Source organism: Palaemon carinicauda, chromosome 3, assembly GCF_036898095.1.
Source record: "Palaemon carinicauda isolate YSFRI2023 chromosome 3, ASM3689809v2, whole genome shotgun sequence".
Classification (NCBI taxonomy): Eukaryota; Metazoa; Arthropoda; class Malacostraca; order Decapoda; family Palaemonidae; genus Palaemon; species Palaemon carinicauda.
Window position 1 is genome coordinate 46,353,342 of NC_090727.1, and position 17,168 is coordinate 46,370,509.

Sequence of the window (17,168 nt, forward strand, 5' to 3'; positions counted from 1 at the left end):
ATATATATATATATATATATATATATGTGTGTGTGTGTGTGTGTGTGTGTGTGTGTATATACATTTACAGAGAGAGAGAGAGAGAGAGAGAGAGAGAGAGAGAGAGAGAGAGAGAGAGAGAGAGAGAGTTTTATTCCTTATTCTTTGCCGTTTATCATCAAGTTTTAGAAGATTATGTTTTAGTTATTATTATTTAAGCATTAAGGAAATGTACAACTGAAAATTATTTAGCCATAATTTTGCAGAATAGTTATTATAGCTTGTAGATTGAGACCAGATATTTATTTAAAATAAAATTATATTTTTCTACAACCATAACAACTAAAAATAGCAAACACTATGTTTAACTGTATCCATTTTGGCAGGATGGCTAACACGTTTGACCGCACGGGAACAAGCGTAAGTGCAAACACGAACTTACATTCAAAAGACAGCCGTTGAAATGGTTCACGTCAAGCACACGTCTACTGCATAGGGCGTATACTCTCCCCTACAGAGCGAAAAAAAAAAAAGCTATTATCAGATTACGGGAGTAAGCGGGAGCAAGAGAAGTGAATGTGGGATCCCAGCATCTGTACCACTAACTTTCATGGTCACCTAAGGGGTTATTTGGGGGAGAGGCTGGTGTATGGTTGAGGGGAGGAAACCTAAAGGGATTGGATAAGTGTCGATGTCGATCAGGCACAGCATGTTGAGTGTGCTTTTGTGAGGAGCAGAAGTAGGACGTAGTTTGGGTGAGGATGGAGTCAGGGGAGGTGGGGCTGAGGATGGGGAGAGTGAACAGAGAAACTTGTACTTGAGGATTAAAGGTCACTCACTCACGGACAGTTCGTTCGTCAGTCGACTCGGTTACAACTGCTACGAAACTCTCTCTCTCTCTCTCTCTCTCTCTCTCTCTCTCTCTCTCTCTCTCTCTCTCTCTCTCTCTCTCCATAATTATCATGGTGAGTCGTTACGAGTCCGCTGCAGAAAATAAGACATCATATATAAATATATATGTATATATATATATATATATATATATATATATATATATATATATATATATATATATATACATATATATATATATATATATATATATATATATATATATATATATATATATATGTTCTTCCGATCATATTCAGAATATCTGAAAAGAATCTTCATATAATCCTTCATATTATGAGGGGACAGACAAGGATGTCCTCTTTAGTAGCCACTGAATTGCTTCACATTTTGCTTATGCTTCAACAGAGGAGTTAGTTGCTTCATTGCCTCTGCTACAGACTCTAATCAAAACACCACAGGCATCGCTAAATTCATATCTCTTTCCTAATTTTTTTTTCTATAATTAGTGAGATTAGTCCAATGTGATATTTTAAGTTTCTTTTTATGATTAGAATTGACTGTAAACAACCACTTGAGGTAAATAACCTTTTCTAAATATATGTGGTTTTTAGAGAAACATGATGTGGTTGATTTGAAATTTAAGAAAGCTTAAACTATGAATTATTATTTTGGAATCGTTTTAAATGAAATGTATGAGATGTTTTATAAAGCATAATTTATTTGATAAGATATTCAAATTTCTTCTCCTTTTACAATAAGTAGCCCATACCCTCTGTCAGGTAGTCAATAAATTTAACTGCATCAATAATGTTGCCATAAGTATATTTCAGGATCCTTAACTTTTCAGGTCTGACTCTGCTGACTTTTGCGCATATAGCGACCCATCAAATCTTTTATTAATGTTGGTGTCCCTACGCTAAGGAGGTCAAGATGAGAAGTATCATAAGAAAGAAAAATGATTCTATCAACTCTTGGACTACGTGTGAGTGAGTTCTGAGACATTAAATTTTTTTTTTTGTTATATTCTAATTAAAGGGACTGTATGTTTCAGTGGGCAATATACCACCAAGCTCTGTTTTTTTTTTCTTTTTTTCTAGAATTATGGGATTCTATTTCAGCTCTCTTACTCTCTAGGGCTTAGAGTTTAACAATGTATCTATCCAAAAGTGGTCTTTTAAGACAGTAATCCAAAATTTATTGGATTTCTATTTTAGAGTAACCTGAGTGTATAGAAAATAACCCTGATGTATACTTGTGAAGTATTACAATATTTTTAGGCAGAAACTCTGTTAACCACCAGAAACAAAGAAAAGAAAAAGTACTGTGAGTTACTGGTTTCCACACATATGTCAAAATATTATTTGGAAAGTCCTGGTAAGTCTTATTATCTTTTTTTTTCTTTTATTCTTTGGGCAATCTGGTATCTGAATATCTTAGAGTATGCTGATATCATTTCATTGATCATTGAACCTTAATAGCAAGAGAATTTTAAAATAACCATTTTATAGGCTGTAGTTTGGCTAGTGCACCAGCAACCCATTGAGATACTACCGCCAGAGAGTTATTGGATCCGTTGACTGCTGGACAGTAATAAATTGGATCCTTCTCTCTCATTATGGCTCATTTTTCTTTGCCTACAAATATACCGAATATTCTGGACTATTCTTTACACATTCTCATCACTCCTCATACACCTGATAAAACTGAAATTACCAAACACTTCCTCTTCGATCAAGGGGCTAACTTTTGTACTGTAATTGTCCAGTGGCTACTTTCCGCTTGGAAAGGGTAGCAGTAACTCCTTTGCTATGGTAAGCAGGTCTTTTAGGAGAGTGACACTTCAAAATCAAGTCTTGGGTAGTGACCTAGCCACTCTGCCATGGTCTTCCACTTTCTTGGGTTGGAGTTCTCTTGCTTGAGAGTACAATCAGGCTCACTATTCTATTTTATTTTTATTAAATATTTTACTTCCTATGTTTTTTTTTTTGGGGGGGGGGGCCGGCCATGGATGCCTGGTTGTTTATCAAGAGGTTTTTCTTTTCCTTATATTCTTTTTCTTCCTCTCAAAACCATCCTGACTGTCCTCCTTTCCGTTTAAGTTGCTATGTTGAGGGGTATTTAGCCTTGTCTCCAAGTTGACCAGTTTTTCCAACTCTTTTTGTTTATAGTCTATTTGTTTGATCAATCACTTTATCAATATTTGCTTAAAGCAGATTGTTTTTGTTATCATTCTTGTTAATTTAGCTGTTAAGATTAATGTATTTTTCTTTATCCCAATTTATTCCTCTTCTGTCTGGAGACATCGAGCGAAATCAGGGGACTAAAACGTCCCAGATTTCGTCAATATACTCTACTGTATTGGAATATTTATGGTCTTCATACAAATATTCAAGACCTTTCAGTTACGTCCAGACAGTATGATATTCTTTTGTGCTCAGAAACTTTTATTTGTAATATGAGGCACTCATATGAGCTCCTTATAACTGGTTTTAAGAAGCCAATAAAGTTGAAATGTCATAACATCCCTAGGACCAGGTGAATGGCGGTGTATATTAGGACTGAGTACCCTGCTATGAGAGTGTATGTCATGAGATTCAGGTAAGAAAAGTTTATGGCTGGCAAAACTACTTCTATTTGTGTTCAATCCACTACAATCCATTTATGGATGATTCTATCTTCGATTGTCTTCTTTCCAATATGGCTAGAATACAAGAAGATGATAGAAAGGCCTCTTGTGTATTTGTGTGTAATTTTAAACTCACCATAGGGAGTGGTTAAATTCTGTTTCTCCTACCGATCACCATGGCATAAAAGCTTTAGACTTAGCCTCTGAATCAAGCTGTGAGCAAATCATAATTGAAGTTACTCTCAGGTCCGGTAATGGTAACTGCTTGGACCTCCTTTACACTAACATTCCTGGCGATATAACAGTTAAGGTTGGTTTTCCAGTTGGGACATCTACTCGTGCCTTGATTTCATTAGTAGTGAAGACTGGGCAGCCTGTCCCTTATGTATCATAGTCATGTAAGATTTATATGAAATCTCAGGCAGACTGGATTGGATCTTCTGGGCTTGAAATGATCACAATTGTATAGTAGGGTTAATCCTTTTGTACCTTTTAATGAGAACCTAGGCAACATAATTGATAGGCGTATCCCTTCTCGTGTGGTAAGGTACCGAATAAAGGACAAACCATGGTTCAATGATGATTGTAGACGTGCTTATTTGGAGAAGCAAGAGGCTTATCATCTTTCGAAGGGTAAAAGATCAGACTTGACCTGGAATAACTATACTCAGCTAAGAGCTTTTGCTCAGATAATTTATGTTTCAACTGAAAATGAATAAAATTTAACAATAAAAGTAACCCTTTCTGGTACAATATAGGAGCAAAAGTAGTGGACTAGCCTTTAATCTGTACTCTTTAGTGGCGATGCAACAGTTCCTCCTTTATTCAAACTGAATGGCTCTGCCACTCAATGTCCAAACGAAAAGAGAACCCTTTTGGTAGATGTGTTTGACAGTAAACAGAGTAATGAGAAACTCAAACTTCATCATTCCTGTTTTTCTGAAGCTAACGTAAATGATTTAGCTTTTTGATGTCATGAAATTAGAGCTCTGTTGATGGACTTTGATGCTTATGGAGGTGTAGACCCAATTGGTATTTTCCCTTTTTTTATATAAAGACTGCAGATTTCTTAGCTCCAAAGTTATCTGTTATTTTGCGCAAGTTAGCAAGAAGTGGAGCTTTTAGCACTTGTTGAAGAATTGATAATATTACTCCACTATGTAAATTTGTTTGTGGTAGTTCAACTCCAACTGATTACCGCCCAATTCCCATAACTCCCATAGTATCTAAAGTCTTTTAACGTCCATAAGCAAAACGTCTTATAAGGTTTCCTGAAGGTATTATCTGTTCCCTAGTTTGCAATTTAGATTTCGTAAATGCCATGGAACATGTGATGCCCTTCTTAAAATCTCCAATGGCGTTCAGAAATTCCTTGATTGTGGTCAAGAAGTTCGTATCATTAGCCTAGGTATTAGTGCTGCCTTTGACCGTGTTGATCATGAGGACCTTGTTTTCAAACTCAAACAGTTGGGAGTGGGTCGGTCGTTTCTTAGCATCATTATTGAATTTTTAAGAAATAGATCGCAAAGAGTTGTTAATGGTTTCCATAGTGAGCATAGGAATATGATATCTGGTGTTCCTCATGGTAGTGTTCTTGGCCCAATACTTTTCATACTATATACAAATGACATGGTGTTTTGCCTAGATAACAAACTTGTTGCATATAAAGATGATGCTATTCTCTTTGCATCAGTTCCCTATCCTGAATATATATTTGGGGTTGTAGAATCCTTTAATAGAGGTCTAGTCAAAATTAGTGCATGGTGAAAATTATGGCGTATGAAGTTGAATCCTAACACAAGTCAAAGTATGATTGTAAGTAGGTCAAGGACACTGACTCCTCAACATCCGGATATTAGCATTGATAATGTTTTTTTGACTTTGTGTGACTCTTCAAATTTTAGGTGTGAATCTCAACAAATCAAGTTTTGAGAAATACATTAGGTCTATGTCTTCCTGAAACGTACACACACACACACACAAAAAAAAAAAGTCGCTTATTGGGAAAGTGTTTGAAGACTTTTTGTGATTTATCTATTCTGAAGAAGTGTTTGAATACTTTCATTTAACATTATTTAAAATATTGTTCTACTGCCTGGGCTTAAGATGCTGATTTTCATCTGAATTTGTTGGACAGAAACTTATGGTTTCTTAATCTTCTTATTCTTCATCCATATAATAATCTCTGGCACCGTCGTTCAATTAGTTCATTATGTATTTGCATAAGATTTTTTATAATTCTGACAATCTTTTACATTCAGGTCCACACCGACATTTCCAATCTGTTCGTAATAAAAGGCATGCAGTTAATTCTCATAGTCAGGCCTTCTCCATCATGACGCTCAATACTATACAATACTAGAAGTTTTATTTCAGCTGTGACCAGGCTAAGGGATGATCTCCCGAATTGTGTAGCTGAGTCAGTAGAACTAGAAAAGTTCAAAGTTGCAGCTAATGTTTTTATGTTGAAAAGCCTGACATAAGTCTTTTTATAGTGTTTATATGAAATATTTGTTTTAATATTTTTAAAGTTTTAAAAACTATAATATCCAAGGGGGTAGAGAGAGACGTCAGTTCTTCACACAGGAACTTTATTAATTAAAACATACACGGGAGCAATACCAAAGCTCAAGTCTCAGAGACACCAAGGTTACAAGGTAACAAGCATTAATGATTATCATTACAAGACAACAAGGTTAGGAGGGAACAGGCAATAAGGATTGTTATCTGTTATTCCCCCGGCCTCCTTTTTTGTTTTACTTCGTTAAACAAACAGATCTACTGTATACAAAAGTTACTAATTATAATAAAATGGATAAAATATTGTAACAAATATAAAATTGTTCTCAAGCTCAAACTAAACGTACATTGTAATATGAATACAAACAATAGCATTTCATAATAAAAGAACAATAACAGTCTACATCACGTACAACATTCCATTGCATAAATATCTAAGAATTGCAAAAGAAATTACACATATTTAAAACCTGTTTCCCTTGTCTTTAATTTTAACATTTTCTAACCTAAACTCATCGTTTTTAAAATGAACAAGATTATCTTCATTTACAGCCACTCTAAGTCTTCCCTTAACTAAGACTTCCACCAAGTCATCACTCTCTTTATTTTCCTTTGTTAATATGTCTGCTATCATGTCTTTAGTATTCAGCCAACTATATGATTCTACTTCTTTATGAATTAGTTTCTCCTTCAAGTCTGCCACTGCGTTTCTTAACAATTTTCTTTCTACTTGTTTTGATGATGCTATACTCTCCAGCGTTGGTCTGCTGTCTGTGAACAGTTTTACTGGGATTTTTCCTCCTTTTTCTCCAAACAGAAGTTGTTCAACACTTTTTGCTAAATAAACACTGTCATCTACTAATTTAGTTAAGTTCCTCGTTTCGGCGTCTTTGGCAGAATGGCACACTTGTTTGATGGTTTTTGTTTTCCAATATATAGGAGCTACTATATCAGTTTTCTTGTTTCCCATTAAAATCAAGTTACCCCCAATTGACTTTGAGTCACATCTGTAACTCGCATCACCGAGGCCATAAATTTTCAGGTCTTCTTTCTTCCCTATTTTACCAAACTTTATTTTGCTTTCTTTTGATTTAATTTTCTTCACTATCTTGTTTATTCTCTTTAGATCACCGATCGTAGCATCTTTATTTTTCATAGACATGTTCAATCCAACAATAGCCAAGTCGGGTCGGACATTTTCCGCCAACCACTGGATTTTTCCTGCATACTTCCGGAAAACTTTATATTCGGTTTTTGTCAGAGGTTCGTCATTTCCAATTTTCCTTATTTCTTTGATTTCCTCAATGGATTGGGCATAATCCTCCATGCTTACTTCTATTCCTTCTCTTGTTTTAACTATATCAATCCCTGTAAATCTGAATTCAGATGACTCCACCTTTGAAATCGTGAAATTTTTCATTAAAAGATCCTTGATCATATCCACAAATTCTCTTTTTCCTGAAATCGAAAAATCATCAACATGACATAAAATCATACCAAGTAATGATCTGCCGTCATGGAGGTAGTAGAAGGCGTTATCTCCATGCAGTCTTTTCATTCCTCTTCCTTTAAAAATCTTGTCAACTTTAAGCCAAAATTTCCTACCTGCATCTTCAAGCCCATAGATTGGCTTTTTCAGTTTCCAAATGGTTCCTTCCTGTTTTACATCTTTGGGTGGTTCAACAAACACATCACGCTCCAGTTTTTCGGCCTGTAAGAAAGCTGCGGAAATGTCGACGCTCTCCAGTTCAAATCCTTCATTAGCCGATACTGCGATGAAAGTCTTGAAAGACTCTCTCAAGGCGGTTGGGGAATCTGATTTTGGTTTCTCAGTTTCCTGGAATCCTCTAGCAACTAACCTTGCTTTTATTTTGGTCTTCTGCCCATCTTGTCTCTCTTTTTCAGTTATAACCCACCTTGAACCAATTTTCTCCTGTCCTGTATCTTTTACTTCTTCAAATGCTTCATAATACTCAAAATTTTCAAGTTCTTTTTCTTTAGCGTTTATAACTTCACGTTCATGATGACGACTCTTTGGAACTTCTACCACATATGTGGTTATTTCCTCTACCAAACACTCGTCATTTGACATTTTCATCCAGTAAGTACCAATGTTATCTAGTTCGAAATTTTCCTTGGTCTCTTGTACTTCGGTTTCTTCTTCTTTTTCATTTATAAGATATTTCCAGTCCCTTATTTCATTTTCGAAGTCAACTTCAATTGTTTTACCTCCCTCTAGTTTTATGAGGCACACGAATTTGCGCTTTGAGTTAGGTTTGTTCACTTCAGTCACCTTTCCTTTGTGTTCCTCGCCATTCTTAAAGGTCATAATTATAATTTTACTTTTCTTCGGCCTTTTTTCAGATGGAAGATGATCTTTCACGGTCATTTTGTCATAATTCTCTTCTGCCAAATCAGGTTTACTAACAACTGTCGCTTCTTCTCTCTTTTCTAAATTAATTTCCTCACTCTCGGACTGGTCAGTAAGAGCTGCCTCATCCTTCGACCCAATCTCATCTTTTTTCTCATGAGCTGAAGTCCTTAACGTTCCGTAAGGTTGCAAATGACAAGAAGCTACCTTTTTCATATCTCCATTTGCTAAAATCCATACACTTCTCCCTTCCATCTTTTCCACCGTAGCGGGACCAAACCATTGTTTTCCACCTTTGTGCTGGTAAAATACTTTCTCCCCAGGTGTATATAGATAATCATTAAAAGACGCATTTCTTGCGTTTAAGGCAATTTTCAACTTTTCACCATACTCAATTTCTCTATACTTCTTATTCACTTCTTTTTGATTTTCAATATGTCTTCTGACTGCTTCTGACTCCGAGATTAAAGATTCGGTGGCTACATTTCCACTTGTTATACCAGGGACTACTACAGCTCTCCCAGTGAGTAACTGTAATGGGGCATATCCTTTCACTGTTATATTAGTATTATGACATCAGGCCGCTTTAGAAACTGCTTCATCTAATGTAATTCTATCATTCTCTTCCATCACTTTCTTCACAGTTAGATCAGCGCTGTAATGATTTCGTTCGTTCAAACCATTACTCCAAGGGCAATATGTTGGGCCAAACCTTATCGTAATTCCCATTGCAGAAGCCAAACTTTCCATTTCCTTATTTTGAAATTCTGATCCATTGTCAGCCCAAAATCCCTCAGTAGGATATCCGTATTTCTCGCACCAGTTCTGGGTGATGGCATGCAAAACAGTAACTGCTTCTTTGTTCTTTAGCACAACTCCACTTATTAATTTTGTGAAGGCGTCTACCATCCACAGAATGTTATTCTCCTTCACTTGCTTTAGGTCAACTGTGACCTTTTGATTAAATTCCGTCACTGTTGGGATGGCAACTTTTGGTATACCCAATGATTTTTTATACTTTTGGCAGGGTATACATTCATTAACAACTTTCTTAATAACCTTTTTGGTTCGGTTGGATACTACTCCTGCCAATGTGAACAAATGGAGGAGTTGAGTCTCTCCCTTATGGCCAGATACCAGATGCACCCTTTTTACTCTTTTATACTCTGATATCTCTTTATTGCTTTCCAATTTCTTGGCAAACATTACAATCTCTTCTTCGCTACATTCTTTATTGGTTTCCAAGACAACGGCAAGGTGGTTACCTTTAGTGGTTATCAAATCTATCTCTAGGTTCGGAACCAAGCTTCTGATAACTAGTTTTTCCTTTCCTTTCTCGTAATCCTGAGAGGCACTCCATTTCTGGAGTTGTTCTTTAGAACACAAAAAAGGGATATTAGCTTCAATAGCATAAATTTGCACTCGTAGTCTACTGAACTCTGTTCCATTTTTCTTTCCTTTAATTATCAGTGGAACTTCAAACATTTTGTGACATTCATAAACTTTACTTGGTCCAAATTTGAACTTTTTCTTGTCTATTCTTTTAACATTAACTTGTCCTTTTCCAAATTGATTTTTCTTCAGATATTCTTCTATCCATTTAATTCCTGCCACATTTTTGGGTGCACCATTGTCAATAATCATCTCAGTTTCATTGATTTCATCCGTGAAGTAAATTTCAGGCATTTCTACTTCTCCTCTCTCATCTTCAACACTCACAAATCTGATGTTACTTAATCTATTCAGACAGCATTCATTTCTACACCTTTTCTCTCTCGATTCTGATCTGAGCCTCCTGCCGCCCTCCATCGGACGATCTTGCCGATTCCTTTCAAGTTCTTCACGATCCTCACTTCTCCTTTCCGAAGGTTCTCTTCGTTTAAAGGAGTCTATTCTGTTTCGGTTTCTATCTCCTGATCGAGAGTAATATCTTCTACTCTAATATCTGCTTCCTGACTCTCTCCTGTTTTGGCTTCTATCTCGCGAACGGGAGTATGGTCTCCTATTTCTTTGCTCATTTGATCTCGATGTAGATCTTTGTCTATTTGTATAAAATACGTCCAATTCCTTTTCGGGTCTTTGGTTTTCTATCTTTAGTTCCTTGAACTCCTTTTTACATATTTCTATTGTCACTTTATCTTCTACATTTTTTAGTTGTTTCATAATTGAAATTTTTTCTGTTGTTTCTAATTTAGACTTATCTAAAAACAAAACTGTAGTCCATAACTTCCATTTTGATCCAAAGTTTGCTCTATCCATTTTCACTAAAAGATTCTCAAATCTATTCAGATACTCTTCACCTGTTTCTTTGTCTTTCTGTTCAAATTTTTGTATTTCGGAAACCAATTCAGACATTTTTTCCAAGGTTGTTTTTTCAAATTTACCTTTTAGCAAGTTTATCACGTCTTCAATGATAGTTACACTGTTAGTGTTTACTTTTTCTATAACCTCTCTTGACACAAATAACGATAATCCTCTAATCTCTTTGTTTGTTTTTAAACTATCCACCAATTCGAAAAATTTTTGAATTGGAGGAATGGTTGTCTGTGAATCCCATAGCCTTAGTTGATGGCAATAACTTTCAAAATCCTGGCCATTAGTCCAGATTGGAGCTTTCCGATTTTTAACTAAATTAACATGGTTATTTCCACTTCCAACTTGGCTTATCTCAAAATTGTTTTCAATGATTTTCAATAATTTGTCTAGTCTTTCATCCATATCACTCTTTTCATACATTGTCTTGTTTGTTTCTTTACCGAAATCCCACTTTTTGTGAAAGTTTTTCTGGTGCGAAATATTGGTTGCTCTGTTTTTAAATAGTTTATTGCACTGTCCACAAATTCTGGCCTCATACCTTTGATCTAACTGGTTTTTTGCTGCCTCAAAAAGTTAATTTGTTTCTAGCCACCGTTTTACCTGTTCCACTTCACCTAAATTCAAATCATTATTTTCACACTTGCTCTCATCTCCATTTTCTTTATGTCCCAATACCGGGCCTTTACACTTATGACAAAATTTGAAAATAAAATTTCCAGCATTGTCTATGGTTCCAAAGTTAGCCAGTCGGGTCAACTGGTTCATAAGTTCACTTTCATCTTCAATGTATCCTGGTAAGGAAACTGCAGAGTATTCTGAAGACGCCATTATGACTGTTTCACTTTATTGTAGATAACATCAGGGTTCAAGGTTTCTTCCAGAAGATCCCCAAGCACTCACAAACACTCTCAACAGCAAAAGAATTAAGCTGTTGTGAAGACTCGTAATTACCATTCTTCGGCTCACACAACTTCAGGCTCAGGTCGTCTGCCTCACCATGTATCAACAGTTCAGCATGTTTTCTTCATCTATCCATGATATCTGCTCCCCGAAGCACTCTGGTCGACAGAACCAATACGTCCTTTCCAGTTCATAAGCCGAAATCCATTGGTTTTCCTTCTCACAGACGGCTTCACATCTGCAGCAACTTACTGAACTTCTGGATTACTCCCCCTCCCCGATGTTCGGGAACTTTAGCTGCTCATCATTTTCTTTTATATTTCTTAGTAAAATTTAATCTTCAAGACAATCGCTGCAGTCCCTCGAACCACGCTCTGCTACCATTTAATATCCAAGGGGGTAGAGAGAGACGTCAGTTCTTCCCACAGGAACTTTATTAATTAAAACATACACGGGAGCAATACCAAAGCTCAAGTCTCAGAGACACCAAGGTTACAAGGTAACAAGCATTAATGATTATCATTACAAGACAACAAGGTTAGGAGGGAACAGGCAATAAGGATTGTTATCTGTTAAAAACATTCTATTTCAATTATTCAATATTTCTTATATAGGTTATATATTTCCTTATTACTCTTCTTCAGTGGGCTATTTTTCCCAGTTAAGGCCTTTGGAGTTATAGCATCTTGCTTTTCCAGCTTGGATTGTAGCTTAGCTTATAATATTAACACTACTACTACTACTACTAATAATAATAATAATCATAATAATAATAATAATAATAATGATGATAATAATAATAATAATAATAACTATGATATGTTGTAACAACCACCATAGACAAGAACCTTGTTCTTTTTGTTAATACTTTTTCTGCTCTACTGCTTCCTATATCTCTCTGACTGAAGCACATTTCTAACATCTTGGTGACTGGAGCTTGGGTTATTAAAATTATCTAACTAGGATCAATACATTAAGTGATCTACTATTGCATTTTTTTTCTATTCATGAAGCTTTACTTGCACCGATCTATTGAGTATCCAAATATGTTTGGGAAGCCCTGCAAATGATAACTTATTCCCAGCTTGTATGTCCCTGACTGGCTGAAGAGATACAAGATAACATCTGCTAATAAAAATCATGATATCCAGAGAGGCATTATAACATAAAGTAAAGGTAACAAAATATACTTTTTATGAGACTGAAATTTTTCCCTCTTCACATGTCATTGTCAGACATAAAAGGTTGTTTTAATTCATGTGTGCTATATCGTAGATGATGATTGACTGGTTTTAGTTCGCACCATACAACCTTAGGAAAGATTAGTGGTTTTTTTTTTTTTTTTTTTTGCGTTCATATTCAGTGGTTTCTTCACTTCTTCACTTATAAAACAGCTAGTGAGTGCATTTTATAGAAGTAGGAGTTACTATTTGCTTGGTATTATATCTGTCTGGTAATAAGGTTGGTAAGGCTTTAGTAGTGTAAGTTTCAGCTGTAGATCAAGCACTATATGAAAGTTTATAGTTGCCTCGATGCTTACTATCAGTATAATTTGTTTTCTTCTTCTTTACTGGCTTTAAATCTTCACCAACCAAACAAGCTGGATTCCTCTTATTACATTTACCGCAGTTTTTCCTTTGCTAGATCTCATTTTAGTATAATTATAGCTAAAAAAAAAAAAGTCTTATAAAACTAGATTCTTTTTATAGTTTTGTGAATTTGTTTGCTTGGTATGACCCTCTGACATTGAGGCTTTAACAAAGAAATTTCTCCCTTCTTCTGTGAGGACTAGAAAGGCTAGCCTAGTTTTGCTTTGCAGTTGTTAGCTTTTATTGATTGTCTGCTAAAAAGCAGGATTGTTTGCAATTCCTTGATATTGTTTTCCAAAAAATTCTCAAATTCCTCAAATCTTACCAGGCCCTATTTAGTTAAGATTAACATAGCAGATCAGGAGTAAAATCCTTCTTCTGGGAAGTATGCTATACAACATCGATTATAGGGAACTTCACATATAAACCTGAAATGCCAACAAGAAAACTCCTTTGATATTTTAATGTTATCCATCTTGATCTCCGTCCTACCGGTGTTATGCTGTTCCCACTTTGTGTGGTTCTACATCTACATGTTAATATTGTACTTTAGTTCTAAATTCTCTGTATCTTCCAGGGCATTCCATGACAGTAGAGGCTTTCCTCCAACATATAGGATTTACTTCAACATAATTATGTAAGTAATCCCATCTTTCAGTATTATTTGATATGTTGGCCATTACACTTGTATTAAAAGCATTTGTAAATTATGTGAATATTATGTAGTCATCAGTAAACTATGAGAGGTTAGGTGGTTGAAACAACCCTTTAGCAAAGTGACCTTACAAGCAACTCACTCTGTCTTAGTTGTAGTACTACGGTTTGTTCCAGAATAGATGTATTCTTACAATCATATGTTCTGTTGGAACACATGTGTGACTGGTACAATGTTGGTTTAGCTATTGATTCTTTAAAAGAGGTAAAACTTCCTGCGGGAAGATCATCACTTTTAAAAGATTTAGCTGAAGATAATCAATGAAGAGTTTCCTTTTTAGATATAGAAGAGTCTCTGATGGATCTCAACTGAATTGGACAAATCTGTACAGTTTAGGTACTTTATATGAGGTTGAAAATCCTGACCAGGTGCATTCAAATGATAAAGCATAATGGATCTAGTCTGTGTTATATCATCAAGGTAAGTTAGCCACACTCCTTATGCTTCATGTGAAATATCCGTTGCAATAGCTTAAGCCTGCTGAAAGATTAACCTCACCATCTTTCAAACCTTTTTTGTTCATTGGTTTTGTCATTCCAGATAAGCTTATTTTTTTCTTACTGTACTTTACTTTCAACTGCATACCCAGGCCTATCTTTTTTCCTCCTATTTAGGCCTTATATATTGCATTCTCTAAAGCAAATTTTGAATCTCAACTAGTCATATATCTTTCTATCTCTGATAATTTATTTTAGCCATATAAGATTAGATTGATAAGTCAGACCTGTGAGGAGAACGCTTTCTGTGATAGGATTATCATAAGCCATTGGAACTCACAGTCTTTCTATATATATTTCTTTATGTCATCCTTCTTATCAATGAGACTTTCATAAACATGATATCTGAGGCCAGAGGTTGCTTTTAAACTTCTTAAAAGATACATTTAAAATAATTTAGATACAAAAATAATCGTAGTGAAATCAATCTTTTTTATTTCGAATACAGAAGCTTGGAAAAAAAAAATTAGTCATGTTCCAGATAGCTATCCTGTGCTCTAAGCTTGCATAAATATTTCAGAACAGCCATAACAGATTTTCTCTTAGGTTTTAAGTTATGTGAGCTTTTTTGAAGACAATGTATTCAAAGCATAACTTACAAAAAGAGGGAATATCTGATGGATTTCCTTTCATTTTAGTGCTTAAACTATGAAATGAGTCATCCTAATTTCTTTTACAGAAAATTGACCAGTTCCATGGACTTTTTATCTATAGGGTATGGGTTTTATCAATCACTTTATTTATATTTCTGTACATATTGTTTTTGTTTTCACTATTTTTGAGTTAGTTTGTATAAATGACGAATATTTCTAATGCAAAACCTGTGTGGAGACATTGAGCGAAATCCAGGACCAGTACATCCTACTCCTCATCAGTGTCATCAACTGTATTGGTGGTTTGCATGGAAGTATTCAAGTCCTTCCAGTTGCGTCCAGACAGTACGATATTCTTTTGTGCTCAGAAACTTTTGTTTTTTAAGTGAACCACTTCTCTGAGATCCTTTTAACGGGTTTTAATAAGTTAATAATCTTGAAGCGGATGCCGTTCTCAGGTCAAGTGGAATTGCAATATATATTAAAACTGAGTACCCTGCTTCTCATAAGTCCTGCTCTGAATCTGGTAGCCAAGAGAATGCACTTATTAAAGTTCTGTTTGTGTTTGATCTACCGTAATCAAGACATGAATGATTTTATCTTCAGCTATCTTCTTACTATTATGCCTAAGATGTAATAGGATAAAAAGGCCTCTTTCGTTTTTGTTGGTGATTTCATTGTTCACAATACGGAGTCGATAAGTTTTATGTCTCACTAACATAGCTTTGACTTAGGTGATGCTACTCATAAGCCTGGTAACTGCTTTGACCTATACATCGACTACCTGGACTTTATAAAGAAATTAAATTGGTTCTCCATTTTGGAGTTTCGATCATGCCTTGCTTTCATTAGTAGCAAAGACTGAGCATCATTTGTTGATGTGTTATACTCATGCAATATTTATATGAGATCTCAAGCATTTTGATTGATCTTTTGAGCTTAAATGGGTCAAAGTTGTATGATAATGTTGAGCGTGATGTTCTTTTGAATGAGAATCTTTTTCAAGATAATTGATAGGGATATTCCTTCTCGTGTGCTAAGGTACGGCTTGGAAGACAAGCCTTGTTCAATCATGATTGTAATCGTGCTTATTTGGTCAGTCAGGAGACCTATCATCTTAGAAAGATTAAGATATTATTTTTGAATTAGAATAACTAAACTCATCTTGAAGCTATTGCCCGGAGAGTTTTTACTTCAACTGGAAAGAAATACGATTTAAAAATAAAAGGATCCTTTCTGGTACAGCCCAGGAAAATAAGTGATTAGCTACATGTAATTCATGCATTCTTTGGTGTAGACGTAACAGATCCTACTTTACTAAAACCAGATAGCTCTGCCAATCAGTCTCCAAAGTAATACAAAACCTTTTTAGCTGATGCGTTTAACAGCTAGCAAAGTAATTAAAAACTTGATCTTCAAATTCCTGTTTTCCTGAAGCTAAACTAACTAGTTTAGCTTTTGAGTTAGTTTAGTTTAGTTTTTCGATCTCATTGTGGCGGGATGTTCCAAAAACAAGCCCCACACCCTGAATCACACCTACTGACAATTGTCTCAACAAAACAAACTTTCCCCTTACGTTATCTAAGCCAGACTCTTCGACAAAAAGGACAAAAAAAATATAACCTTACTAACTATATTCCTTAAAACTAAATTATCACTTAATTCTAAAATTATAACAACCAAACTAAAGATATTAATATAGACAACACAAAAAAAGCTTAACATACAAAATAAATAAAAATGCCACATTCATATAAACCCAGAAAAAATATCGAAACTTAAAACTAAGATGCGCCACAACCAAATATGTTTATAATTGTTTATTTATTAACGAGGAAACTGTCTCCGCACACAAACCGATCAGTCCTTGGTACAGCCAACAATCTGTGGCAAACGGAACTATATTCAGTTCCAGTCAACTAAACTGAACAGTCAATTAGTGGTGGTCATAATCATCATCATTATCCTCATCATTATCATCATCATCATCATCAATAACAGCAATCGAAAGTTCATCCAGTCCGGGTCATCAGCATTTATCTAAATCCAAAGAGCAGTCTAAACATAATCGTAATACAGGCCAGGTCATCAACGGTTGAGCAACATTCAAAAATAAGATTTCTCCAAAGGATAAGTAATTCCAAGAAGGTATTATGGCCTGCAAAAAATTAAAAGGAAAGGAAAAACACTTACAAATACTCCTAGCT

General features: G+C 35.2%; 1 long non-coding RNA gene across 4 annotated transcripts in view; it reads left to right on the forward strand.

The window, feature by feature from the left end:
* LOC137637299 (uncharacterized) overlaps positions 1-13,798 on the forward strand; it is a 408,033-nt gene extending 394,235 nt beyond the window's left edge. For 3 of the 4 annotated variants that reach the window (XR_011043547.1, XR_011043545.1, XR_011043540.1), the window contains 2 exons: positions 1,682-1,816; positions 13,734-13,798. This is a non-coding gene — a long non-coding RNA (uncharacterized lncRNA). Of the gene's footprint in view, positions 1-1,681; positions 1,821-13,733 lie in introns of all 4 variants that reach the window. The other variant, XR_011043543.1, reaches the window with a different exon arrangement.
* The last annotated feature ends 3,370 nt before the right edge of the window (positions 13,799-17,168 follow it).